Source organism: Anguilla anguilla, chromosome 5, assembly GCF_013347855.1.
Source record: "Anguilla anguilla isolate fAngAng1 chromosome 5, fAngAng1.pri, whole genome shotgun sequence".
Taxonomy (NCBI): domain Eukaryota; kingdom Metazoa; phylum Chordata; class Actinopteri; order Anguilliformes; family Anguillidae; genus Anguilla; species Anguilla anguilla.
The window spans coordinates 59,277,021-59,304,265 of NC_049205.1; the positions used below are offsets into that span (position 1 = coordinate 59,277,021).

At 46.7% G+C, this 27,245-nt stretch overlaps 1 protein-coding gene across 1 annotated transcript in view; it reads right to left on the reverse strand.

Moving 5' to 3' along the window:
• LOC118228191 (zinc finger protein 536-like) overlaps positions 1-27,245 on the reverse strand; it is a 182,826-nt gene that overhangs the window by 92,977 nt on the left and 62,604 nt on the right. Inside the window, exon 2 of the mRNA XM_035419528.1 lies at positions 24,815-24,912. The gene's annotated coding sequence lies outside the window, so the exon portion shown is untranslated. The remainder of the gene's footprint in view (positions 1-24,814; positions 24,913-27,245) is intronic.

A 27,245-nucleotide genomic window follows, 5' to 3' on the forward strand; every position in this document is an offset into this window, starting at 1 on the left:
TTCTATCAATTACATGCCTCCATGAAGCCGTACCTCAGCTGTTCGTCAAGCCTGCTTGTAAGAAACAATTGCTCCACTAACAATAGTACTTAAAACCAAAGAGGTTTACTCCGGTATACACATGCCCAGCTTATCTTGGCTCTGCGTCGCTTTACTTAACTTTAATTTCCATTAAAAAGGCCCATAATATTTGATGTGCATCACTTTAAGCCCTTGTTTTCTCTCAGGGGGCTTCCCAGGAACACAGAACAACAGTTGCAAAAAAGTCTGAACCAAAAAAAAAAAAGTCTTCCAGCTGTTTAACATGCTCGCAACGGCACGCGGTATGGCCGAAAATGAACACATGAATACATAAGTGTTATTTTCTGGGCAGCCAGATGAACACATGAATACATAAGTGTTATTTTCTGGGCAGGCAGTCACTTGTAGTCCTCTCCACAGAGCTCCCCTGGAACTGAAGGGTCAAGCTCTGGAAACAACACAAGAGTTGTGCTTTGGTGGACAAAAAAAAAAAACAACAAAAAGAAAAACCCTTGCATATCTCATTAAGCTGATGAGCATGCAGCCCGGAAACGGTGCAAGGTGCTATAACAGATGACTGTAATCGTTAGAAAAGAAAAAAGGAAGAAAAAAAAAGTGGGGAAAAATCCTTCCATTTTTTTTTTTTTTTTTTTTTGCAGCTACGCGTGGAGGGAGGTGTGTTAACTCCCAAAAGAGCAGAAGAAGCTGCTTGTGGAGACCGAGCCTGGCGGGGTATGCTAGATCCCACACTCTCTCTGAGTGTTAAACTGTGGGCAGAAACCCATGAGCAGCTACCTGCATGGTGACACTGAGCCCTGCCCTGTGCTTCATATGGCTAATTACCCTCAAATTACCCTCTTCTGCCCAGCAACACGTAAATACCACACAAAAAGGCACACAAAGACGCACACTCACACACTCACACACTCACACATGCATGCATGCACGCACGCACGCACACTCACACGCATGCACACATACACACACACTTGCATGCACACAGACACGCACACACACTCACTTCACTTACACAAGCACACACACGCTCATACTCAGTCAAACACACTCACTCACTCACACAAACAGGCGCGCACACACACACAGAAACATACACACTCACACAAACAGGCACGCACACACACAGAAACATACTGTGCACACTGACACACACACATACACACACTCACTCACACACACACACACACACACACAAAGACAAACACACACTCGCTCACATACTCACACTCACACACACACACACACACACAGGAACACCCCCCCCCTTGTCGGCTTGTCTCTTTTCTGTGAGACTCTTCGGCGTGGCTGACAGTGGAAGGGACCCGTCCCTCCCTTCACCAGCCCCGTTAGAAGGCAGGGGGGGTGGGGGGGGGGGGGGGGAATCCTACGTTCCCACGGCGGTCAGGAAGCGCAGTAACGGGCACGCACACGCGTGTGCCCGGCGCTCACACGCCACGGCGAGGCCACACGCTCGCTCGCGCACGCGCCGGCCGCAGCCTCACCTCTCTCCCTCTCAACGCCACGTCCCCTTTCGCCACGAACCTCTCTCCCCGACTCGCCTTGCTATTACGTACAGCAAGCCGACATCCTGTCGCATCCGCCACCTATTGCCACACCGCCGTACATTACCCAGAGCACCTTGCAGCGCTCGGCTCATTATCAGCGCTCTATATCTCGCACATTAAAGGCAAAGCTTTACCACAGGGTTGTAGTCTCTTTGCATGGTTGCAAAACAAATAAACATACTGTACATACATGCTGTTAGCATTATGGCGCACTGAAATTGGGGGGGGGGGGGGGGGGGGGGGGGGGGGGGGGGGGGGGGGGGGGGGGGGGGTAATCTGTAAAAAAAGTGCTGTTATTTTTACATGGTGAAACCAAAGGTATTAAATTGAATAAAAGGCTGACAAAGGCGAAGAATGTGCACTTTAACTACATGTGAATTGTTTGATAACAAATCTGAACTCGTGGAGCACAGAACCAAATCAAGGAAAAATATGCCTTTGAAACAAACATTGTGGAGCTCACTGTATATGTGTGTGTGTGTGTGTGTGCATGTGTGCATGCGTACGTGTGTGTGTGTGTGCGTGTTGCTAATATATATTTTTGTGTTTGTGTGCATCTGTGCGTGACTACTCACACATATGAATACTTCTATGCAAATGGCCCTTCAGAAATAGTCTTTCCCTCCCCCTTTCAGTCCAAAAAAAAATTATTTAAAAGACTCCAGTCATGGCAGAAAGCTGCAATGCATACTATAATCTCTGTCACGTTCTGCATTATCATATTCATTTTCCTATTAATATTATGTGTGTCTACAATGAAAAATGGTGACAGGAACAAAATTAATAAACTGTCATTTTAATGCCAATAACTCACCCCCAGAGAAATCAGGGGGATCGCTTCTGTATCAATCTGATCTCTAAAAAAACAAAGAAAAACGAAAGTGCATGTGGGTGATTCAGAACCAACGCCCGGCTCTGGGATTTATCTGATGATATTTTGCGAAATGTGACAAAAAATAATAATAATAATAAAGAAAAAAATAAAAGATTAAATACCAGTGGTTTAATGATATGTGTCCATTTGAGGTTGCACCACAGTGCACACAGGTGTATGCACTTAAATCTCCACAAACAGACTACCCTGAAAGTACAGTAATGATCCATTTGGATGTTAATAAGTACCTTTTACACACAAAAAAGGTACAAATGTATAATGTATTGCTGGCTAAGGGGTACAATTGTATGTGCCTGTATAGGGTACCACCCTAATGACAAGCATTTGTACGTTTTTAGGCTATCTTTTTCTTTTTTTGTACTTTTTTTCTGTGAGTGTTACCGTGGGTGGTGATACCAGCTGTACAGAGCCAGATACCACCAGGGTGCTCTCCAAAAAAAAAAAAAAAAAACACAGAGATTCATTACAAAAGAGAGCTTCTGCTTAAAGAGTTTCAACACAGCACAAGAGAGAGAACCTGGCAAAGAAAAGTCTTCTAAAAGTGGCCTACCACGGCAGCCTCCATTTGCAGCACGTAAAACCAAAACGCAATGTTTTCATTTTCGCATCGCGACTTAAAGCGAAGTAACTTTGTGTACACACCCGACAGACGTTGCGAGAAACACGGGTTTTTATCAGTTTCCTACCGTTCAAGTTTTGCAGCAAACGCCACTTCCTGTCTCGGTCTCAAGCAGGGACGATCTCCGGCAGACACAGACGACTCGGCGGCGCCTGCCTCTGTCTCGCCCTCATAATCTCTCCGTCAGCTAAAGTCTGCTTTTTGTGGGCCGCCGAGCGTAACGTCCGCACGTCAACACTTTTTTAAAAAATCGTTTTTTTTTTTTTTTTGTTTTTTTTGTTTTTAATACAACACGACGCGTCTCGAACGAAGCGTCTCAAAAGGAAAGCCGCAGAGACTTCCTATCTCAGCGGCGCAGAAAGGTGCTGTAGTGCCCTTCTTTGGAGTCTGTGGTTAATACTCGCCGTTTTGAGCAATGTGACAAACAACCCGATTTTGCAAATTCCTCGCGCCCTGCAACATCCAGATCAGATTTCAGCGGTTGACCGTGGTGTCCGTGGTCCTGTGGATTACACGTAACCCTGGTAATAGACAAAAAAAAGGGTGGTGTGTGTGTGTGTTTGTGTGCATTTATATATCCTAATGTAACTAAAAACACAAAAGCAAGGTGCGAGTTGAGCTGGTTTCAGAAAGGAGCACTGCACCGTGTCTCTATCAAACCTCGATATGTTCCCACGCTACTGGAGCCAGAACCAAAATGAAGAGCAACTAAATCGCGAGATTCTCCTCACGATTCAAAGCTAGCATGTAATACATCAGGACGCTGCCACACGTTAATCAGCTATTAATAAATTAGTAATGACTTAATACGTTCTACGAATTAATTCTTGTCAGCTTCAAACCAAGGTGCATCAATGACACAGACATGCCAATCAAACTTCCCTGCATCTACAGTACAGACCGCACTATATAGGCATAGCGGGGGTAAAACATGTTTAAAATAAGAAATACCAAAAGGCACTTCTGGCCTGTGCACTCCATATTCTGTTCTGTGGATTCCTAAACAAAATACAAGTATGCGAAAATGACACACGGAGTTTGTATGATACATAATTAGTTTCCCTGTGACTGAAATTTTTTTCTTTTTTTCTTATTTTTTGCAGTAACAGCACGGTAAGTGGCGGCGGCTCCCACACAAATAAATAAAATGGCGACAGCAGTGCTGACGTCAGCAGGTTTAAACACAAAACAAGCTCACGGAGGCCCACGGAGGCGCCTGAGTCCGGACCTCGCTCCATTAAGGCGCAAAGAAGGGAGGGATTGTCACAGTCCGACCCAAACTGCACCTGGCCGACCGGCCGAGGTCGACTCGTGAATGCGACGATACGCTAACAAACGCCGCCTTCACGCGGTCCTGAATGAATGACGCGAGGGTCGTCTATGGCTGCGTGCTACGCTACGGGGTGCAGGTAAACTGTCAACAGGCGCTCTGCTGCGGCCCGTAGCTCATCTCCACAAGCTGGCTCCAGACAAAAAAAACAAACAAAAAAAAAACATAATTTCATCCGTTCGTTTCTGTCTGTCTGCTGGGATGCCAGAGAAGCACATTGGCGGATAACCCGCCAACCCCCTGTCCCAGAGCAGAAGGATCACCGGGCTGTGTGTTAGTCGGGTGTGTTCAATTGCTTCCTTAGTGCAGTTGTAAGAGATCTAGTATCTAGTCTTAATTCTAGGCAGTTGGAGTCTGTTATTGGCATTTGTCAACATGGGGACCAGAGCTGTGCCAATGAAAGTCAAGGAAGCCATTATGAGGCTGTGAAATAAGAAAGAAAAAAACAGTCAGAGTCATAGGCCAATCATAACCTTTAGCCTTACCAAAATTTGGAACATCATTAAGAAGAAAGAGAACAGTGGTGAGCTCAGTAATCGTAGGCCAAGGAATACATGTACAGTTGATGACCAAATCATTCTGGCTATAATGAAGAAAAACCTCCAAACCCCAGTCCAACAGATCTGAAACACTCCTCAAGAGGCAGGCGTGGATGTATTAGCGACTACTGTCTGCAGAAGACTTCACAAATAGGACGACCAAGGCTAGGCTGCAAGATGCAAACCACTAGTCAGCCACAGCCACAAAAACAGGATGGACAGGTTACTGTTTGCATGAATGCCCTAAAAAGGCCAGAAGGAACTGCCCAAGATCCAAAGCAACCCCCTCAGCTGTGAAACGTGGTGATGGGGGCATTATGGTTTGGGCATGTATGGCTGGCACAGGTACTGGCTCACTTGTCTTCATCGATGATGCAACAGAATTAATTCTGTGTACACATTGCATCTTATCTGCTTATCTGACGCAGCTTATCAAGTTCAACCAAATGCCTCTAAACCCAATGGGCAATGCTACTTTACAGCAAGACAGTGATCCCAGACATTTTGCTAAAGCAACAGGAGGAGTTTCTCAAAGTCCAAAACTGGAAAATTGTTGACTGGCTAAGTCATTCACCCGATCATAATCCAATTGAACATGCATTTCATAATGCCGAAGAGAAAACTTCAGGCATCTAGCCCCCAAAACAAGCAGGAGCTGAAGATGGCTGCAGTACAGGCCTGGCAGAGCATCACCAGAGAAAATACTCAGCACCTGGTGATGTCTATGAGTCACAGACTTCGAGCAGTCACTGGGTGCACAGGATACAAGACAAAATACTAAATTACGACTACAATTTTCATAGCTGTAATTTGTCCCAAACATTACAGATCTCACTGCATGTACTACGTAGTGCTTTATTTTTAGTTTCCTATTCCTATTAGTTCCCTCATCTGAAAGCTGAAGAGAGGCTTACCGGGTCACCCATTTCTACAAGGGGGTCATTAAAGGTGCTCTAATCTTCCTCCAAAAGCACTTAAGGGACACAGCCTCCTCCCGGGCCACCGAAGGGTACGCAGGAGCACGCTTCCTAAACCAAATAAGCCTATAACCTAAGCCTCACCCTGGCCCTGACCTTAAAACCTGATTACGGCTCTGCTCCCATCCCCAAACGGGAGAGGCACACGGAAGCCTGATAATGCTCCCCCAACGGAACGCCCGTTCTGTGACAGGCGGCTTGGGGATAGTGTTACACTCAATCCCTACACAAGCTAATGACCCTTTCTGTCCTTCTCCCATCTTAAGGTGGTCTGAGATAATGTTCCTGCTTTTACAACAAAGAAAAAAAGCTGTACATGCAGTGTGAATGCCCGTGGCTGGGGGCACCTTAAGGATTTGAGCCCAAACATCACAAAAGGCCATCAAAGAGATACATTCCTAGCTCTACCATTAGCCTAGCTCAAAGCTTTTTGGCCCGCAAGCCAGATGATGGGCAGATGTTGCTCTGGGCCGACATTGGCCACAAGGGCACGGAATGTGCCGTCATCATGGCCCTGGATTAATGCCATAGGCTACGTAGGAGATTTTTTTTTAAATGACATTTGTCCTGCAGGCCTCGCAGAAGAAAATGAGAAAGTGACACAAAGAGAAGGGGAGGGGGTGGGTGGGTGGGAGGGTGGGTAAATGCACTGTGCAAAGGTACAGTGGAGGTACATTTTTGTGATTTAAGGAACAAATTTCCCAAATGTACCCTGAAAGTAAAGTAATGTCCCATTTGGGTGTTACGAATGTACACACACAAAAAAAAGGTACAAATGGATAATGCATTGCTGGCTAAGGGTACAATTTGACGTAGCTAAAGGGTACCACCCCAGTGAGCATTTGTACCATTTTAGACTATTTTCATTTTTTATTTTTTGTACTTTCTGTGAGTGTTACTGTGGGTGGTGATACCAGCTGCACAGAGCAAGATACCAACAGGGTGCTCTCCAAAAGTCTCTACCCGTGAGTGGGGTAGAGGCAGTGAAATCAATCTCATTCCCACTAGCTTCCAGCTGGCTCCTTTTGGAATTATTGGCAGATAATAGCGCTTTAATTATTTAAATTTGTTTTTGAAAAAATAACATCTTGCAAATTGTGCAGAAAAAAATTTGTCCCTTCATCCCTCTGAATGTTGCTGGATCTGGCAACAAGGAACTCGATAAGGCACAGAGAACACGGTCAGGAATCAGACACTTCTTTAAGAAAAGAAAAAAAAAAAAGACAAGAAAAAAGTCTTCAACCTTTTAAATATTCTGTGATCTGGGACATGCTTTAAGTGCCCCCGCCCCATTCCCCCGCCCCCCCCTGCCCCCCCCCCTGTTTTCTCCCATCTGTGTTTTACTATGTCAGGAAACAGGGATGCTTCTTCATGACAGACCACAATGGTGGCGGTCATACCGCTAAGCACGCTACAGCAGCGCAGACCGCGCGCGGAACAATGGCTACGCTGTTTCGGTCAAGGCCTGAATCTGTCCGCACCCCAACATCTGTGTGAATCACGCATGACATAGTAAGAAAAAGACAAGAGAAAGAGTGAAAAATATGACCAACACGGGCACCAGACTTCACTAACTGCCTTACCAAGTGCGTGCATTCTCTTTTTTTAGGAAAACAGTTAATAATAAATAATAATACATTTATTTTATATAGCGCTTTCCATGGTCTCAAAGATGCGTTACAATACACGATACATACATACATACATACATACATATAATGAGTCATACAATTCAGCAGTTGGTACCTGGCAAGGAACGTAGAGAGAATCCCAATGTGTTTCAATTATAAACAAAAACAACATAAAGCAACACCTAGTAGACTTGAACAGGGTTACTGCTATTTCAGAATGGTAAAAATGTGGCTTTGTTCAGGCCGTTAATAGAAGGACAAATATCCAAATACCAGGACTACTGGCTGTTCTCTTCATCATCTCAAAAGAGGCGTTCTCATCCTCTGCTTTTACACATTCACTTGAGCTGGAGTGGTTGTTTAACAGGTCACATCTGAGGCATTGTTCAGTTTGGGAATCCCCTAAATTGTTGCAAAGCTAATTAAAAACAAGATTCTTTACACTCGCAATGATTTGCCGCTGCTTCTATGGATACATTGAAAATTAAATTGTGCCTTCGAGCAACGAAAAAAGGAAACGAGAAAAAATGGTGCTACTTCAACATGTTTACCATCTTTACACAACAGGAATCTGCAGTTTTCAGCTTTCACTAAGCAAATATGTGGCTAATTAGAGCTACTCATTATGGAAAGTAAGTCACGTAATTATTTTACATTATACCCCTTTAATTGAGAGCCTGCTTATTCCTGAAAATATCCGATTTTTTTTCTCCGTATTCTGTAATGACACAATAAACAGGTAGGAAGACTCACATCAAGTTTTTTTGAAAATAAACAGTTCAGCTCAGATAGTAGAAAATGGAAAGTGCAGAAGACCCGTGAAGACTTTCCAGAACTGAGATCTGGATGCCTTTTTCTTCTTCTATCACTTTGATAAACGCGCGAGATAATCTGGAGCCGGAATGTGAAGATGGTTTATAGTCTGAGGACCGCTCAAGTCAACGGTTGTGCAATCACACATTATGTCCAAAGAGCAGCACAAAAACAGCGCACTTCCTGTTGAAGAAAGCCACTAATCTTATCGGACCAATCAGGAAACACAACTCGACTGGAGGAGCTCTCCCTTCCCAGTGTACCTTTCAATATCCTCACTTTCTTCACCAATAGTGTTTGCAGCTGTCCATAGATACCAGCAGCAATGCTGCCCCTGTCTGTGTTCCTCTATATCTCTCTCTCTCTCTCTCTCTCTCTCTCTCTCTCTTTCTCTCTCTCCCACACACTCACTCACACACACACACACACACACGCACACACGCACACACACATTCACACTTTCAGTTTCAATCTTCTCCAATTTCAAGGTGCTTTACTGGCGTGACATTAGATGGTGTTTGAGAAGCAAAGGTCGCAAAGAACAACAACGAACAACAAATAATTACACAGCTCATCTCTGGGTAAAGAGCGAAAAGATATTATTAATATTATAATCATTATTTCAGCAATAATAATAATCCTAATAATAATAATATGCAGCAGTAACAGCACTATAATGATAATAATAATAATAATAATAATAATATCAATTAGGTTTTTCCAGGTTAACGGTAATAAATAAATACATTTTTTTAAGAATAAAAATAAATGAATAATAATAATAATAATAATAACAACAACAATAGTAAACCACATGCAATCGCAAACTCAGTTTTGGACAGAGGAAGAATGTAGTCTCCTTATTAGGAAAACAGAGCATTTATAATACTCCCAGCAGGAAGGGTGGGAGCACCAATGGGACCCCAGGCCCCATGTTTACTTATGGGCCCGAGCGGCAGCTTTGAGTCAGCTCTTTCCTCCCAGTGCCCAGGGCCAGCTGGGGAGCATAGAGAGCAGTGAGCCAGCCTACGCACAGCACTGCCCCTCTCAGCGTACCTGTTCTGAGACGAGAGCCTTGGCCTGGCCAGGGTCACCATCCATCCATTATCTATACCCACTATACCCACTTATCCTGGACAGGGTCACCATCCATCCATTATCTACACCCACTATACCCACTTATCCTGGGCAGGGTCACCATCCATCCATTATCTATACCCACTATACCCACTTATCCTGGACAGGGTCACCATCCATCCATTATCTATACCCACTATACCCACTTATCCTGGGCAGGGTCACCATCCATCCATTATCTATACCCACTATACCCACTTATCCTGGACAGGGTCACCATCCATCCATTATCTATACCCACTATACCCACTTATCCTGGGCAGGGTCACCATCCATCCATTATCTACACCCACTATACCCACTTATCCTGGGCAGGGTCACCATCCATCCATTATCTATACCCACTATACCCACTTATCCTGGACAGGGTCACCATCCATCCATTATCTATACCCACTATACCCACTTATCCTGGGCAGGGTCACCATCCATCCATTATCTATACCCACTATACCCACTTATCCTGGACAGGGTCAACCATCCATCCATCCATTATCTATACCTACTATACCCACTTATCCTAAACAGGGTCACCATCCATCCATTATCTATACCCACTATACCCACTTATCCTGGACAGGGTCACCATCCATCCATCCATTATCTATACCCACTATACCCACTTATCCTGGACAGGGTCAACCATCCATCCATCCATCCATTATCTATACCCACTATACCCACTTATCCTGGACAGGGTCACCATCCATCCATTATCTATACCCACTATACCCACTTATCCTGGACAGGGTCAACCATACATCCATCCATTATCTATACCTCCTTATCCTGTGCAGTGTCACCATCCATCCATCCATTCATCCATTATCTATACTTGCTTATCCTGGATAGGGTCAACCATGCATCCATCCATTATCTATACCCGCTTATTCCTGGGCTGAGTCACCATCCATCCATCCATTCATCCATTATCTATACTCGCTTATCCTGGGCAGTGTCACCATCCATCCATCCATTATCTATACCTGCTTATTCCTGGGCTGAGTCACCATCCATCCATCCATTCATCCATTATCTATACTCGCTTATCCTGGACAGGGTCAACCATCCATCCATCCATTATCTATACCTGCTTATTCCTGGGCTGAGTCACCATCCATCCATCTATCAATCCATTGTCTATACTCGCTTATCCTGGACAGGGTCACCATCCATCCATCCATTATCTATACCTCCTTATCCTGTGCAGTGGCACCATTCATCCATCCATTATCTACATCCGCTTATTCCTGGGCAGGGTCTCGGGGGGTGCTGGAGCCTATCCCAGCATGCATTGGGCGAGAGGCAGGAATACGCCCTGGACAGGCCGCCTGTCTATCGCAGAGCCCAGCTGAGTATGTTACACATTAGAGCGTCTTTTGCTCCGCAGATGGTCTCATCTGCACACAGCTGGCATGCTGTCTGTTAGGCAGCATAGGTGTGTGTGTGTGTGTGTGTGTCACAGTGTCAGGGGAGTCACAGGCCCAATTCGATCCAGCTGCATTGGTACGATTCCTTAATTCAACGCACTGCATTTAAGAAAGTATGAGCAGAAATTCAATAAAAAGTGTTAATCTAGGATTGAAAATCTTTTAAAAAAATCTTTGTTAAGGTTTTTCTTTTTTTTTTCCTTTTTTCTGAACAGGTACAGTAGAACATGGCACTGACCTGAAGCCATTGTGTTCGGCTCCAGATCAGCCTTTAAACTTTTTTTAATCTCTGATTGTCTCTCTTCGGCAACCGGCCCCCCATTTTTTTAATCCTTCTCTGACCCTGTGACCTTGAGAACGACAGGTTATTCATCGGATTTCAAAGTGCAAACTCGCATCAATAAGAACGAGGAAATAAAGTTCACGTCAAGGATTTTAAACGCAAATAAAAAATAAATAAATTAAAAAAAACCTTAAATACTATATCAAACGCCTCCCGCAGGGACCTCCTGCTTTCAGAGTGACACGCTGATTTCATTTTAATTGACTTTCTGTTCTGCCACGCGCTCTGTAATTATAGATATTTCTCCCGCATTCTGCTTCAGATGCGTTCGGCAGATGTGTCCAACCTTGAAAGCGTATCATTTAAATATTAACCGCACCGACGCAGTAAACACGTCCGCCTATGGCTTTGTCTGCTCTTCATTACGGGTCGCAACCTCACTGGATTATTCCACAGCACCGAATTCAGACGCGATCAGATGTTATACTGGTATTATACGGATGTCATTTATATGCGAACATTAATCATGTCACAAAATAAGAAATTACAGAATCGCGGGGAAAAAAGCAGCCATTTTTCATCTCATTATCATAAAATCCAGTGACAGGATGCCTTTGTGTATAAAGAACACGGACTCTCTGCAGAAAACTGCACTGCCAGAACGCCTTAGTGTTTTATTTGTACTATCTGAGTGCCTAATAGTAATGAATAATATGTGCAATGCACACGCACACGCACACACACACACACATACACGCATACACACATGCACGCGCACACACACATGCATACACACACGCACGCATACACGCATACACACATGCACGCGCACACACACACCCACACACACATGCATACACACACACACGCATGCTAGCATTCCCCCAGCCTTTAGTATGTACAGCAAGGCTTTTATCAAAGGAAAATTATAATAATAATGAGCACCGAAGCACTGAACCTGCTGCAACCAAACCCAGTCCTGCCTTTTATTATAACACACGGCAATAAATCATCAGGCCTCATACAGCTGGAAACTCTCGTCTGGGTACCTACAGGGGCAGTTTATCCCCCCCACCCCCACGTCCTGCCCCCTCACCCGCCCCCTCCCCCACGTCCCGCCCCACCCCACCCCTCACCCCTTCCCCGTTCCCACTCGGGCCAGCTCATTCAGGGCACCAGTGCCTAACCCCCCCCCAACTCGCCACTGCCCCCCCCACTTCCCCCTCCCCCACCTTCCCGCGATCCCCGCCATCGCCCCGTAGGTGAACGGGTTCAACGTTCCCGCCCGGGCTGGCTCGTTCAGCGCGCCCGTGCCCGACCGCCCCCGCTACCCCTACTGTCCCCCCCCCCCCCCCCCAACCCCACCCTTCGCATGTGATTAGGGCCGAACAAACGCGCCGTTATCCGCCACAGAGATTCCGTAGGTCCTGTCCCGCTCGCAGCTGCGACCGAGCCAGCGGAGGAGCCACCCGCCCAACCCGCCAACCCGCCCGCCCAACCCGCCAACCCTTACGACCCCCCCACCCCACTCGCCAACCTGCCCACCCAACCCGCCCAACCCGCCAACCCGCCAACCCGCCAAAAACCCGCCAACCCGCCCGCGCGCGACTCGGCTCCCACGGCAACCGGCGGCGGCGGCAACCAGCGACAGCAATCACGCCGAGCCCAGGTGCACTCTCCACTTCTGATTCGCGACACGTCGCCCCGCCCTGCTCGCTCTCTTGCTCTCCCTCTCTCTCCACCGCCTCGTCCCCGCAGATTTGCACCGGGTGCCATTACAATCAAATCTGGAGCAAAAAAAAAAAAAAAAAAAGTTCACTTCTTAATTAATTACAGGCTGAAACTGATGGTAAATGTATTCAGAGAGCTTCTTCAATATAGGTCGGCGTACTTTTTCTTCCCCCCCCCCCCCCCCTTTCTTCCCTGTTCTTATCGTGTTTAAATGTCAGCACGGCACGCTCTACAAATACGATCGGGCAGACTTCCCCGTTTAACATTTAAATCTTTCATTCTGTAAGCTAGCGGTGTGATTAAAATCAGTTTTCATGTAAGAGAAAGCCAATATTTTGACTTTCAGAGGACTCATTTGAATACTGATAATGCTGCCTGACTTTGCATGAGAATATGGTGGAAAAAACCAATATATTATTATTATTATTATTATTTTTAGAGAAAAAACAAAACAAAACATAGCACACGTGAGCGTTCATGAATTATATATATCGCTCAACCTTTTTCTACAAAACACAGGTTTTTAGTATCACTGCGTACAACCTCAGATGAGATTTATAAATGTGCTTTCAAAACTAGCTCGGATACCATTCGCAAGCAGGAAGGATGCTGAAAAAACACTTGTGCTACTTGCTGCTGTGTACATCAAAAGCTATCTGTCAGATTTAAAAGAATTGCGTTTTTTTTTTTCTTCTAATCACTAGCTTTGTTTCCTTCAGGATGTCGCAGTGAATCAAGACTTGAGCTGCACACGCTATCTTGTGTGCAGAACTCCAGTTTCCTCGTGCCATTTGAAGTTGACATTTATTTAATAAAAATGCATTTCAAAACGCTACGTTTCTTTGTACAGCGTCAGGATGTTTTTGGAATTAAGCTGGGTCAAGAGCGGTGCTCGATGGCACAACAGTAGTGGCCCACGTACAACAAGCCTGATGCTCCAAGCTGTCGGACATACAGTACACCTTCAATCTTCTATATGTTTTCCCCCTTCTTCTTGCAATTTGGAATGGCCAATCGTATTCAGTAGCACATTACACTACAGGCATTTAGCAGACGCTTTTATCCAGAGCGACTTACACAACATTTTCATGGCATTTACATTTATACAACTGGATATATACTGAAGCAATGTGGGTTAAGTACCTTGCTCAAGTGGTACAATGGCAGTGTCCTACCCAGGAATTGAACCCGTGACCTTTAGGTTTCAGAACCAGTTCCTTACCCATTATGCTACACAGCCGCCCACTAGCCCTACTTCCTCTGTTATACATTCGGGAGAGCATGGACAGGTCTATGCTGACCTCTGAACCGCATGATGCCACGTCATCGCTGCTTTTCACACCGCAGCCCACTAGGCCGATCTCGCACAGACAGGAGTCATAGGAAGATGCGTCTCATTCCACTTCAGTGAGTAGACTGGCCAGCAGGGGTCACTGGTGAGCAATGAAACACAGTCCTCCAATCCCTCCCTCCCTCTCTGGGCTATGAAATGGGCACTCCTGCCTCGCCCCGTGGTCTGGATTCTAGCACCTCAACCAGAGACGCGTCATGGCGCTATACACTGTGCTGTCAATCGCACGAGCTCCTCAAATGAGGCGCTCAATAGGAACACATAATGGACGCTCTAAATCAGCGGTGTTAAACTCCAGTCCCCAGAGGGCCGCAGTGTCCGCTGTTCATCCCAGCACGAGCGATTCATTTAAGTCACTGATTGGCTAAACAGTCCACGTTCCTTGTTCTCAAGGCCTCAATTGACCGCTGATTGAAAGGAAACCGCAAATACCTGCAGACACCGCGGCCCCCCCGGGACTGGAGTCTGACACGCCAGCTTTAAATCAATGGGCAGTTATGGGGCCATTTTGGCTCCGGGGGTTCGTATGAAGCCTCATGTTTCCACCAGTAACCCAAAGCCCTGCTGTAGGCCTCAGCCTGTCCCCATTAGGATCGCCGTCGGCACTGAAAACACGCGGCATCGCCGTGGTTACCCAAGCGTAAATCTCACACGACAAAACGCACGTCTTCCAGGTCGCAGCCCCAATACTTCACCCCTGCCGTGTCCAGACTACACCCCTGCGCTCACCTCCACCTCAATCTGTCTCCCGTAGAAGAAACACAGTCACAGACACAATGCCGAAATACCCTGCTTTTCTTCAGCAAATAAAGTGATCCTCACGCACACTGTCAAGAGTAATGCTTTAATAAATGTGCCTTTCGCTAGGCCGGTGAAATGTTACAGGATGTTATGTTGTGTACAGAGAGATCTAAAGAGGATTATTCCTCAGCATAAGATGCCTTAACTGCATTATGAAGATGAGCAGGCTGTGGTTCATTATCAGTTAACCACCAAATGGCTGATTCAGACAAAGACAGATACTGATGTGTGCTTGGTCACCTGGTCACAGTTTTGCAGCTGAATTTCAAAACACTGTGTTTGGGAGGTTGGATGTGCGTCTTTGTGCATGTGTGTGTGTGTGTGTATGTGTGTGTGTGTTTGTGTCTGTGCGTGTGCGTGTGTCTGTGGGGGGTCCGTGTGTGTGCGTGTGTGTGTGTACACCTCTGTAGACCAAAGCGAATACACGCAAGCTCTCTTAACTGCGCATGTGTGTGAATGTGAGCGTTAGTGAGAGAGAGAGAAAGTGTCTGTGCTTGTACGCACACATGCTCTGGAAGTTCTGTTATCAGCTCATTGCTCCTATATTCAGAAGACTGGCCCAGGTAACCGCTGTCTCTGCTCACAGGTAAGCGCATTAGCTTTCATTCCCCCCGTTACTGCGTGACCGCGAGCTCTCAGATCTCCGCGACGACGCAGCATCGCGCTCACGCGGCGCGGCACCCCGAAATTTACATGAAACAGAAAAGAAAAGAAAAGCTTATCACCAATTATTTAGGAGAACCCGCTGACCCAAACCCCAAAATTCACGTGAAACAGAAAAGAAAAGAAAAGCTTATCACCAATTATTTAGGAGAACCTGGAGGGGCTGGGATGCGGCCGCGTTCAGAGTTCGTCGTTCGGCTCGGGGACTTTGATCGTCCGTAGCTAAGCGCAGCCGAAGGCCGCGAGCGTCCCTATCCGACAGCGGCTGAGGCTCTCTATTCCATTACATTACATTACATTACAGGCATTTAGCAGACGCTCTTATCCAGAGCGACTTACCCAACTTTTACATAGCATTTTTACATTGTATCCATTTATACAGCTGGATATATACTGAAGCAATTCTGGTTAAGTACCTTGCTCAAGGGTACAACGGCAGTGTCCTTACCCGGGAATCGAACCTGCGACCTTTCGGTTACAAGCCCAGTTCCTTACCCACTGTGCTACACTCCGTCCGACAGCGGCACTTAAACAGCTACTTCACTGTAACACCCGTAACACGGAAAACTCTCAGAAAAGCTCAGGAATGAGCGCGCGAGTAAACAAGCGAGCGGGAGAAAGGTCATTATAGCGTAAGGGGGCCGACCCAACGGCGCGCTAAGTACCACCTGTCACTTCAGTTTGAGCAGAACAGCGTGAGGAGCAGGTTGTTTACGAGAAGTAAAAAGCTTTAAAAACTTACGCGCGCGCGCTTCCCCACAACGCACTGCTCCCGGTGATACTGAGAGACTGCTCGAAAACTGGCAACTTTCAGACTCTCTAACCAAGAAACTTTTCCATGCCAATTGGGAACTTTACAGCAGTGAAATTCAGTAAGGCCAGGGGTCCTCAACATTTTTCTGATACGACAATCGTTCCCCACCGTGTACCTGGAGATCTTCACTCCCACCCGAATAAAGCACACCTCATTCAAGAGATCTCACAAGAGATCTCATTCAGCTGCTAATCAGTAGAATCAGAGGCCAAAACAGACTCAGACTCCTGAGCTAGGAGTCACAGACAACAGAGCTAGCAGTCACAGATGGTACACCAAGGAGTCACAGATGCTGGAACTAGCAGTCACAGAAGCTAGAGCTAGGAGTCACAGACTCTAGTGTTAGCAGTCACAGAAGCTAGAGCTAGGAATCACAGACTCTAGTGTTAGCAGTCACAGAAGCTAGAGCTAGGAATCACAGACTCTAGTGTTAGCAGTCACAGATGCTAGAGATGGGGTGGGGGGTGGTGGGGGTTACAAACACCAGAACTAGGAGCCACGGATGTCAGAGCAAGGAGCCACAGACACGCCATTGCAGTGGATCTGAGTTCAGACTGGATCCACCATACCTGCGCTCTCAGCTCCAAATCCCCTTCCGCCGACCCGGCCAGGCGTACGCGATCGAGTCCCCCGAGCTCACTCTGATGATAACTACGGGCCTGCGCCACGCCTCACCCCCGCCTCCCAGCACGGTGGCCCTGAACCGAGGAGCGACTTCAGCGCGAGCGCTTGTTTACAGCGTGCCCCGACGCACCTTATTAAAACTCTGAATTACCGCAGCAAACCCCCACAACCCCCCCCTCCCCGTGACCGCAGCTGGACCGAACAATGCGATCAGAAAAACGTGAGGCGATGCGTCCATCCCTTCTCGCGATAGTCCTTAATTGCAACTCCTCCACTGATCTGCGCAAGTAGGTAAAAATGATACTTCCTGCCGATACTCGCGTAGCCGAACGACGGACGCTCGTCTCACAAACTGCGGAAACTCGAATAGTGCCCCGGTAACTGGAACAAGCTATGCGCGTCTTTCGGTGTATTTTTGGGAAGATTAATTCAGCTGGATGATAACACTACAAAATTATATCCAGGGAAAAAGAGAGAGAGGGCGAGAGAGAGAGAGAGAGAGGGGGAGGGAGAGAGGGAGAGAGAGAAAGAGAGAGAAAGAAGAGAGAGAGAGAAAGAAGAGAGATTTTTAAAAATCCAGATTTGAAAGTGAAACGTGCTCTGGGGGGATATTTGCCGAATCCAGGGCTGGAGGGTGTAGCAGTGAGTGAAATAAGGCTGAACCTCAGTAGGATCGGCATTGAGGACAGAAGCGGCGGTTCAGGAAGCGCAGGGTGGAATGGAGACGCCCATCTGTAATTAGGGCGAAGACTTGCTTCAAGTCCAAAGATAATTGTTTTCGGAAAGACCTGTGATTGGTTGTGAAGTATCCCGTGGCGACTGACATGCGTGCGCCAGTGCTCGCGTATGTGTGTGTGTGTGTATGTGTATTTGTGTGTGTGTCTGTGTGTCTGACAGAGAGAGAGAGAGACTGAAAGAGAGACAAAGAAAGTGTGAGTAAGAGTATAAGTCACGCAGTGCCTGGTTCAGACTTCTGACTCTAGTTCCCGGCGAGAGAAAGGGCCCAGAGGACGGTGTTTCTCGCCTGGGCCATTTCAGCGCTCTGACACCGCTGTACATTACAGGCCAGCTCAGCCTTCAACATCCTGTACAGTGCTGCCCAATGCAGACCACTCATAAGGTACTTAAACAGGCACTCCAGGAGGGGGATTTCTTACAGCAATTTACAGCAGAAATGCACTCACACACACACACACACACAAATAAACGCACGTACACGCTTACATACACATATACACACATAAACACACAAACATGCATACACACACACACAGCTACGTTTTTTTCCCTCAATAGGTCACAGCATTCTGAAGATGTACATTGGTTTATGTGTTTTAGCAGTTCTGTGCCGGACTGTGTTGAACACGCACACAGACACTTAAATGAGTAAATTATAAAGCGTTTGTCCTACAGCGAGGGGTCCCGCTGTTCTGCTGTACCACACTGTGACAGGAACACTTTGGGATAAAAGGACGCGTCTATTTTCCGTCTTTGAGTTTAAAATCTGCTTCTATGTTTAGTTTGTTTCATGTGACTCGCGTTTGATGTTATGACTTCCTTCACCTAAACTGCAAAAATCATGCTCTGTGTGTGTGTGTGCGTGTGTGTGTGTGTGTGTGTGTGTGTGTGTGTGCGTTTGTGCGTACACGTGAACTTGTAATACTACCTTTGTGGGGACCAAATGTCCCCAAACGTAGAGAAAGATGAGGGACATTATGCGTTGTGCGCTGGTCCCCACAAGGTCAAGAGGCTGCTTTAGGGTTAGGATTTAGGATTAGGGTTACAATTAGGTTAAGGTTAGGGTTAAGGTTAGGCATGTAGTGGTTGGGGTTAGGGTTAGGGTTAGAGGTTACGGAATGAATGTAGTCAATGGGAAGTCCCCACAAGGATAGCAATACGGGATGTGTGTTTGTGTGTGTAGGCCTGTGTGTGTGTTTGTGTGTGTCTATTTCAGCAAGGCATTTTGGCAATTAAAAATATATTTAATAAAAACAGCAATAAATTATTCTGCTGCACATCCGGACATGGTATTCCGAATCAGCAATGCGTGGTGTTCAATAAAACATTAATCAGTTCCTTAATCAGAGGATTAATAACTTGTTATTTCCTTTATAAAACCATTAATAATGTGACATTAATATTTAATGTTGATGGGCTTTTTTAGGGAATGAGCAATACGCTAACTTAATGTGCATTAATCATGCTTTGTTAAAGATAAATGAAATTTGTTCATGTTTATTAATACAACCTCGGAGAAAACAATACTTTTTTATGTTATTAAAAAGTTATGAATAAAATGTTTAGCAAGCAGGCAGGCAGGCAGGCTCACAGACGGGGGCTGTGGGCCGGTGTAAAAGCACCCAGGGCATGAGTTCATTAACTTCTCTGATGGGGCTACGTGTGTGTGTAGGAGAGCAGTAAGGAAAGACTATTTAAGAGCTGGGGGTAGCAGAGCAGATCAGGGCAAGGGGGGGGGGGGGGCATGGGGGGGGCATCGGGGGGTGAGAGCGTACAGTGGTTAAGCGCAGAGCGTTTCTTTTCATAAAAACTAATTATTCCACTGATTTGCTAATCAAAGCGAAAAAATAAATATTGCTTCTTTGTTCGCTCTGCTTATTGAGCGAACGCGCAATTTTCCCAAAATACCCCTCTTCCCCGGCTAAAACGCAATTAGATAGCGCCTTGGGTGAAAACGCGCGCCGGCACTCCAATTAGCCGCGGTTTTATCGGCGGGAAAACGGAGAGGAAGTCAGCGGCGTCGTCCTTAAAGGAGACGGTCCTTAAAAAAACGACCCCGTGTTTTCGGGATGACCTCCCCGGACACGGCCTGGGAGGGACACATCGGAGGGGACAGGCGGACGACATTCCCAAATCAAATCTAATTAATTTTATTTGTATAGCGCTTTTTTTTTTTTTTACAGAGAACTGTCACACAGACCCTTTACAGAGTGCTGTTAAAAAAGTAAAACAAATACTTAAGAATTACGACCCTTTTGATTGGTCAGCGTAGACATTGTGAGCGCAGGTAGTAAAAATCATATTGCGCACCAATTACGAGATTAATTAAGGGAATTTATTTAGCACTTACGTTCAATGTCTTTTTTTTTTTTAAACTGAAAGTTGGTTTTAAATGTCAATTAAAATGGAATTAATTCATTTTTAAGTGCCTGCTACCTGTTCATCATCGTGTGAGCTGTTCACCATCATGAATATGAAATAAGACCTTTCAAAAGTAGTATGGGTGTTTATGAAATGTTCGCTAACTGAATAAATATGAGGGTGTAACAGGAAGTGGAATTTAGCGGATTGAGCGCATCTGTACAGTGGCAGAGCCAAGCCAGGAGCTCTCCGTTAAAGGCAGGGCTCTGTCGAGGTGCATCTCCAGGTCACCTGGTCACCTGCAGGTGCGCACCGAGTCATCAGGGGACAGGGACACAGTCAAAACCCAAAGAACCCGGGCTGTCATAGGCCCACCTCACCCCTCCCCCGGGGGGACAAACCCAATTGTGTCACCCTCCTGTGGACCCCCGCCCACGGTCACCTAATGACACGGCCCAAACTCCAACTAAGCAGCGATCACAGAAACCCTCTTCACAGACTGAGCCAATCAGCTCCTCTCTCCTCTTTTTACACCCCACATCTATGAATTCTGTCCCGTCTGCTTCAGAATAATGGATTCCTTTTGAATAATGACCCAAACAGCCACAAACAGCACAAGATTTTATCGACAGAGTGAATTGCTTGGTTTAAATTTTTTTTTTTGTTTTTTTTTGTTTTGGCTACACTGCACTCTTTTTGAGCAATGAAATAGATTTGCTGCAAAGTGTCATCCATCTACCTGTTGATGTGCCACATCTACTTTTTCTCTCAACAATCGGTCATTTTTCCTGATATAAATATCATGTTTCTATCAAATGAGCGCACGCCAAAGAAAACAAACAATAAAAACAAAAAAAGATGTCCGAGGCTCAAAAAAAATTCATATCTTCGATTGTAATCACATATCAAACCCAGGAACAGACTTCTCCAACAACAAATCAGTCTTTGGACAGGCAAAACAGAAGTAGGCCACAGCTATCAATGTTTTTCGTTCTCCTTTTTTGACATGTTACGTGAAACTCCTATTCATTTTGGCCTTTATCTGACATTTGTATCCATCCATCCATCCTTTATCTATACCCACTTATTCCTGGGCAGGGTCACGGGGGTGGCTGGAGCCTATCCCAGCGTGCATTGGGCAAGAGGCAGGAATACACCCTGGACATTGCCGCCAATCTATCACAGGGCACACACACTCACTCTCCACTTGTGTAGTCCCACCCACAATCCTCTGCTCTCCAATCATGTAATCCTACCCACAATCCTCTGCTCTCCGCTCATGTAGTCCCACCCACAATCCTCTGCTCTCCGCTCATGCAGTCCCTCCCACAATCCTCTCCTCTCCTCTCGCCTAGTCCCGCCAGGCACGCACAGCCCAAGACGGGCGAGATCCACTCCACATTCAGATCAGATCAACAACCGACTTCATCGCCGGGGTGAAAAAAAAAAAAAAACCGCACAACTTAAATAGCGAATGTGATATTAAAAATGACAGCCTGTAAAAGTGTGGTGAGTGAGAAGGGAGGAGGGGAGGGGAGGGGAGGGGGGGCAAGAGAGGGAGAGGGAGGAGGAGGCGGGCTGTCAAGCGCTATCCGTCACTGTGAATTAGACGCAATCCGCGGAGGCCGGACGGGAAGGTGATTGTTATTAAGCGTCGGCGGCGGCGGCGGCGGCGGTGGCGGCGAGCGCGATCCCCAGATGTGGCGCCGCATACAGAAACGGGGGGGGGGGGGGGAGCGCGGCAGTTTAATTCAGGAAGCAGCGGCGGCGGGCGGGGCGCTAACAAAAGGATAAAGAGCCCGGCGGATGCTAACGCACTGGAAGTCACTTTGATAAAGGCCAAAGGGTCAGCCCCAGCAAGGGGCCTGATTACCCGGCCCAAAACCTCAGCTGTCAACATCCCGGGAGTTTGCACTTTCTCAGGCTGGCATTTGATTCCTTGTAAACCACTCCCCCCCCCCCCCCCCTCCCCCCTGTCACCCCCCCCCCCCCCCCCCCCCCCCCCCCGCGCTCGCTCCCCCTAAGGCAACCGAGGGCGTGATGTAAATCTATTTCAAATTACAGCACCGTAGACAAGCGAGATGGGAAATGCGCTACGTGTGCGAGTCTGACCCACCCGATCGAGGGAGATGCTTCCTGTGTCTGCGTTTTCCCATCGCCGTGGGGATGTTACCTGTCTCCCGCCAGTCAGACAGGGGCCGTCCCGAATGTAGACACAGGCGGGAGGTCAATGAGAAACCGGCTTTCTGTAACCCGGGCGTCGCCACCGTTTCAATTCAGTCAGATCAGCTTTCTACTTTTCAATTAACAAGCTGAGTCGTGATTTGTCTTGGAACTGACAGCTGTAACTAAGCTGATCTAGAGCTGTAACTAAGCTGATCTCGATCTGTAACCGCACTGATCGTGAGCTGTAATGGCACTGATCTCGAGCTGTAACAGAACTGATCTAGAGCTGTAAACGCACTGATCTCGAACTGTAACAGAACTGATCTAGAGCTGTAACAGAACTGATCTCGAGCTGTAACGACACTGATCTCGAGCTGTAACGGCACTGATCTTGAGCTGTAACAGAACTGATCTTGAGCTGTAACTAAACTGATCTTGAGCTGTAACAGAACTGATCTCAAGCTGTAAGGGAACTGATCTTGAGCTGTAACAGAACTGATCTCAAGCTGTAAGGGAACTGATCTTGAGCTGTAACAGAACTGATCTCAAGCTGTAAGGGAACTGATCTTGAGCTGTAACAGAACGGATCTCAAGCTGTAAGGGAACTGATCTTGAGCTGTAACAGAACTGATCTCAAGCTGTAAGGGAACTTATCTTGAGCTGTAACAGAACTGATCTCAAGCTGTAAGGGAACCGATCTTGAGCTGTAACAGAACCGATCTTGAGCTGTAACAGAACTGATCTTGAGCTGTGACGGAATCCAGATCTGCTGTCAGAGGCCTCCAGACGTGCCTGTGGTTGCCACCACTGACCCAGGGGGGATATGTACAATATGTTCCCAAAAAGAGCAGGCTTCATATGATTGACAGGAGGAGATGCTAATCCACAGTGACACGGCCTTTAAGGCATGTTTGGTCTGATGTGGTGCCACCCCCTCCCCCCCTGCCCCCGCACACGCACACACATACACAAATAGACTCACACACACGCGCACACACACACACACTGACACACAAAATGTTACAAAAACCCCACGCAGAGTGAGAGATGAAGACTGGGAAGCTCATGGGAAGGAGAGCAAGGCCACCACAGAGATTTAACAGACCGCACCTATTTGTAAGGCACAAGCTTTTATAATACGCCATGTTTAGTAGTAAATGTGTTGTTACAAGGGCTGCCACATCAAGAGATTCCACACAGGGCTTCGCAGAGCCCGCAATCAGGACGGATTTTCAGCGCTATGGAAAATGAAGTTATTACCGCAACACCAAGGCCAGTTGATCCAAACAATTTACTTACCCGCGGTTTGAGAACTATGATGGAACATAAAATGGTATTTATTCCTGGATGATTGACGGCGTGTATACGGCGAGAAGCAGAACCACTGCTGCTAAAAGGAGTAATCACTGTGAGCGGGTCAGTCAGTACAGGCTGTGAGCAGGTCAGTCAGTACAGGCTGTGAGCAGGTCGGTCAGTACAAGCCGTGAGCGGGTCAGTCAGTACATGCTGTGAGTGGGTCAGTCAGTACAGACTGTGAGCGGGTCAGTCAGTACAGGCTGTGAGCAGGTCAGTTAGTACAGGCTGTGAGCGGGTCAGTCAGTACAGGCTGTGAGCGGGTCAGTCAGTACAGGCTGTGAGCAGGTCAGTTAGTACAGTCTGTGAGCGGGTCAGTTAGTACAGGCTGTGAGCGGGTCGGTCAGTACAGTCTGTGAGCGAGTCAGTCAGTACATGCTGTGAGTGGGTCAGTCAGTACATGCTGTGAGCGGGTCAGTCAGTACAGTCTGTGAGCGGGTCAGTTAGTACAAGCTGTGAGCGGGTCAGTCAGTACAGGCTGTGAGCAGGTCAGTCAGTACAGGCTGTGAGTGGGTCAGTCAGTACATGCTGTGAGCGGGTCAGTCAGTACAGGCTGTGAGCGGGTCAGTTAGTACAGACTGTGAGTGGGTCAGTTAGTACAGGCTGTGAGCGGGTCAGTCAGTACAGTCTGTGAGCGGGTCAGTCAGTACAGTCTGTGAGTGGGTCAGTCAGTACAGGCTGTGAGCGGGTCAGTTAGTACAGGCTGTGAGCGGGTCAGTCAGTACAAGCTGTGAGCGGGTCAGTTAGTAAAAAACTCTGGGGGATTTCAAGACCAGGCTTGATACGGTGCCTGATACTATTTAGTTTGCAGGCAAACTGAGCACTAGGTACACTTTAGCAGCATGAAAATAGCGAACATTGCTGGGCTGACTGGCCTGTTCTCATCATTATGTCATGTCATGTATCTTTTAGATACCGCAGGTTGTATTTATGCATATAAACGGGCGGTCTTACCTTAAGAAGCTACCAGCATACCTGGCTCAGGCCGGTGTGGCAGGTGAGGGCGTGACCCAGCAGCTCTGAGACCGAGCGACGGGCTGGAGGGGGTCCCCCTGTCACCCGAGGAAGAGGAGAAACAGAGAGAGGAAGAAGAGAGGAGACCGGGGGTTAGGGAGCAACGCAGCGAACGCAAACAATCGCATCGATGCGCAGAGGTATCGCAGTGATGCGCAGAGGTCAGGGCAACTCGGCAGGAAAGGTCAGAGATGAAATCGACACCCTGCGGCGGGGCGGTGAGATAAAAATCCATCAACTGCCCCAATAGTCCCCCCCCCCCCCCCCCCCCCCCGCCTCGCCACACACACACACACACACACACCCTCCTTGAAGCAAGGCCACCGGTGAAGTGCCGCACACAGCTATATTGTGCTGGGCACGGTGGGGACGGTTCATTTTCATAAGATCAATAAGGGCTCATATTTGTCATCTGCCACATCTGACAGTCCCTCATTCCATCTTCTCACCCCCCCCCCCCCCCCCCCCCGCCCTCCCACCGCCCCCCACCCCCCAACACAACCCCGTGCTAAATCTAACTCTCCAGCTAACACAGACACACAGACCTTCAGTGCTATTTACACCTCCAGTCAAAACCCCATTAAGAGCGGCTTTTTTTGGCTAAAGATACATGGGCTGTTACTGCAATATTGGCAGAAACGACTATTCCCTCACGCTCTGAGTTTGCAGCCACCACACACACACACACACACACACACACGCAAAAAACATCAATCCATTTAGCTAGCTGGTGCACAAGGACAGCTGTCATTTTAAATAGTCGCCTTTTAGCAGTGGGAAAAAATATGTATATGTATGTTTGGGACATTTTTTAATTTTTATTATTTGGCTTTGTTCTCCACATTTTTAGATTTGCAATCAAACAGTTCACATGCGGTTAAATTAAAGGGTATTTTTAGACATTTTTGTTTCAACCATGTAGAAATTACAGCAATTTTACTGCGTTGTCCCCCTATTTCAGGGCACCATAATGTTTGGGGAAAATGGCTTCACAGGTGTTTCTGATTAGTCAGGTGTGTTCAATTGCTTCCTTAGTGCAGTTATAAGTATAGTATCTAGTATCTAGTCTTGATTCTAGGCAGTTGGAGTCTGTTATTTGCATTTGGCAATATGAGGACTAAAGCTGTGCCAATGAAAGTCAAGAAAGCCATTATGAAGCTGAGAAATAAGAAAGACACAGTCGGAGACATAGGCCAAACCTAACTGTTTGGCACAAAAAGAAAAAGAGAGCAGTGGTGAGCTCAGTAATCGTAAAGGGTCTGGTAGGCCAAGGAATACCTCAACAGTTGATGCCTGAAGAATTCTCACCATAATGACAAAAAAAAAAAAACCCAAATACCTGTCCGACAGATCAGAAACACTCTTCAGGAAGCAGGCTGTGGATGTGTCAGAGACCAATGTCTGCAAATGACTTCACAAACTGACCTACAGAGGCTACACTGCAAGGTGCAAGCATATAGTGAAGCACAAGAACAGGATGGACAGGTTACAGTTTGCTAAGAAGTACCTAAAAGAACCTGCAGAGCTCTGGAAAAAGGTTTGGTGGACAGATCAGATTCACTTGTATCAGAGTGATGGCCACAGGTACTGGCTCACTAGTATTCACTGCTGATTCAACTGCTGATATCAGCACTAAAATTAATTCTGAAGTGTACAGAAGTGTCTTATCTGCTCCAGTTCAAGCAAATGCCTCCAAACTCGTTGGACAATGCTTCATTCTACAGCAAGATCCCAAACATACTGCTAAAGCAACAAAGGGGGTTTTCATAGCCCAAAACTGGAAAATTCTTGACTGGCCAAGTCATTCACCCGATCATAATCCAATTGAACATGCGTTTCAAATGCTGTAGAGAAAATTTAAGGCAACTACCCCGAAACAAGCAGGAGTTGAGGTTGGCTTCAGTACAGGCCTGGCACAGCATCACCAGAGAAGATAATCAGCACCTGGTGATGTCAATGGGTCACAGACTTCAAGCAGTTATTGCACGCAAAGGACATGTGACAAAGTACTAAACATGTACCGCATGGGAACTGTGATAATAAATCTAAAACTGTGGAGTACATGGCCAAATGAAGAATAAATATCTGTTTGTCCGAAACATTATGACATTATGAAACATTATCACTGAATACATATATATATATATATATATATATATATATATATGAATATACACACACACACACACACACACATACAGAGTGCGAAACTTGAGAGAGCTAAAATAGCTTAATTCCGCCTCGCCTGTACAACAATATTTGCCATCAGGCATTCTAAATAGATTATCACTGGTCCATCTGTGTCATTATTGATTCATAAGGCTTTAAGCTGTTCTGGTATGAGAGGCATGCGAGTGTTCCTGCTCAAATC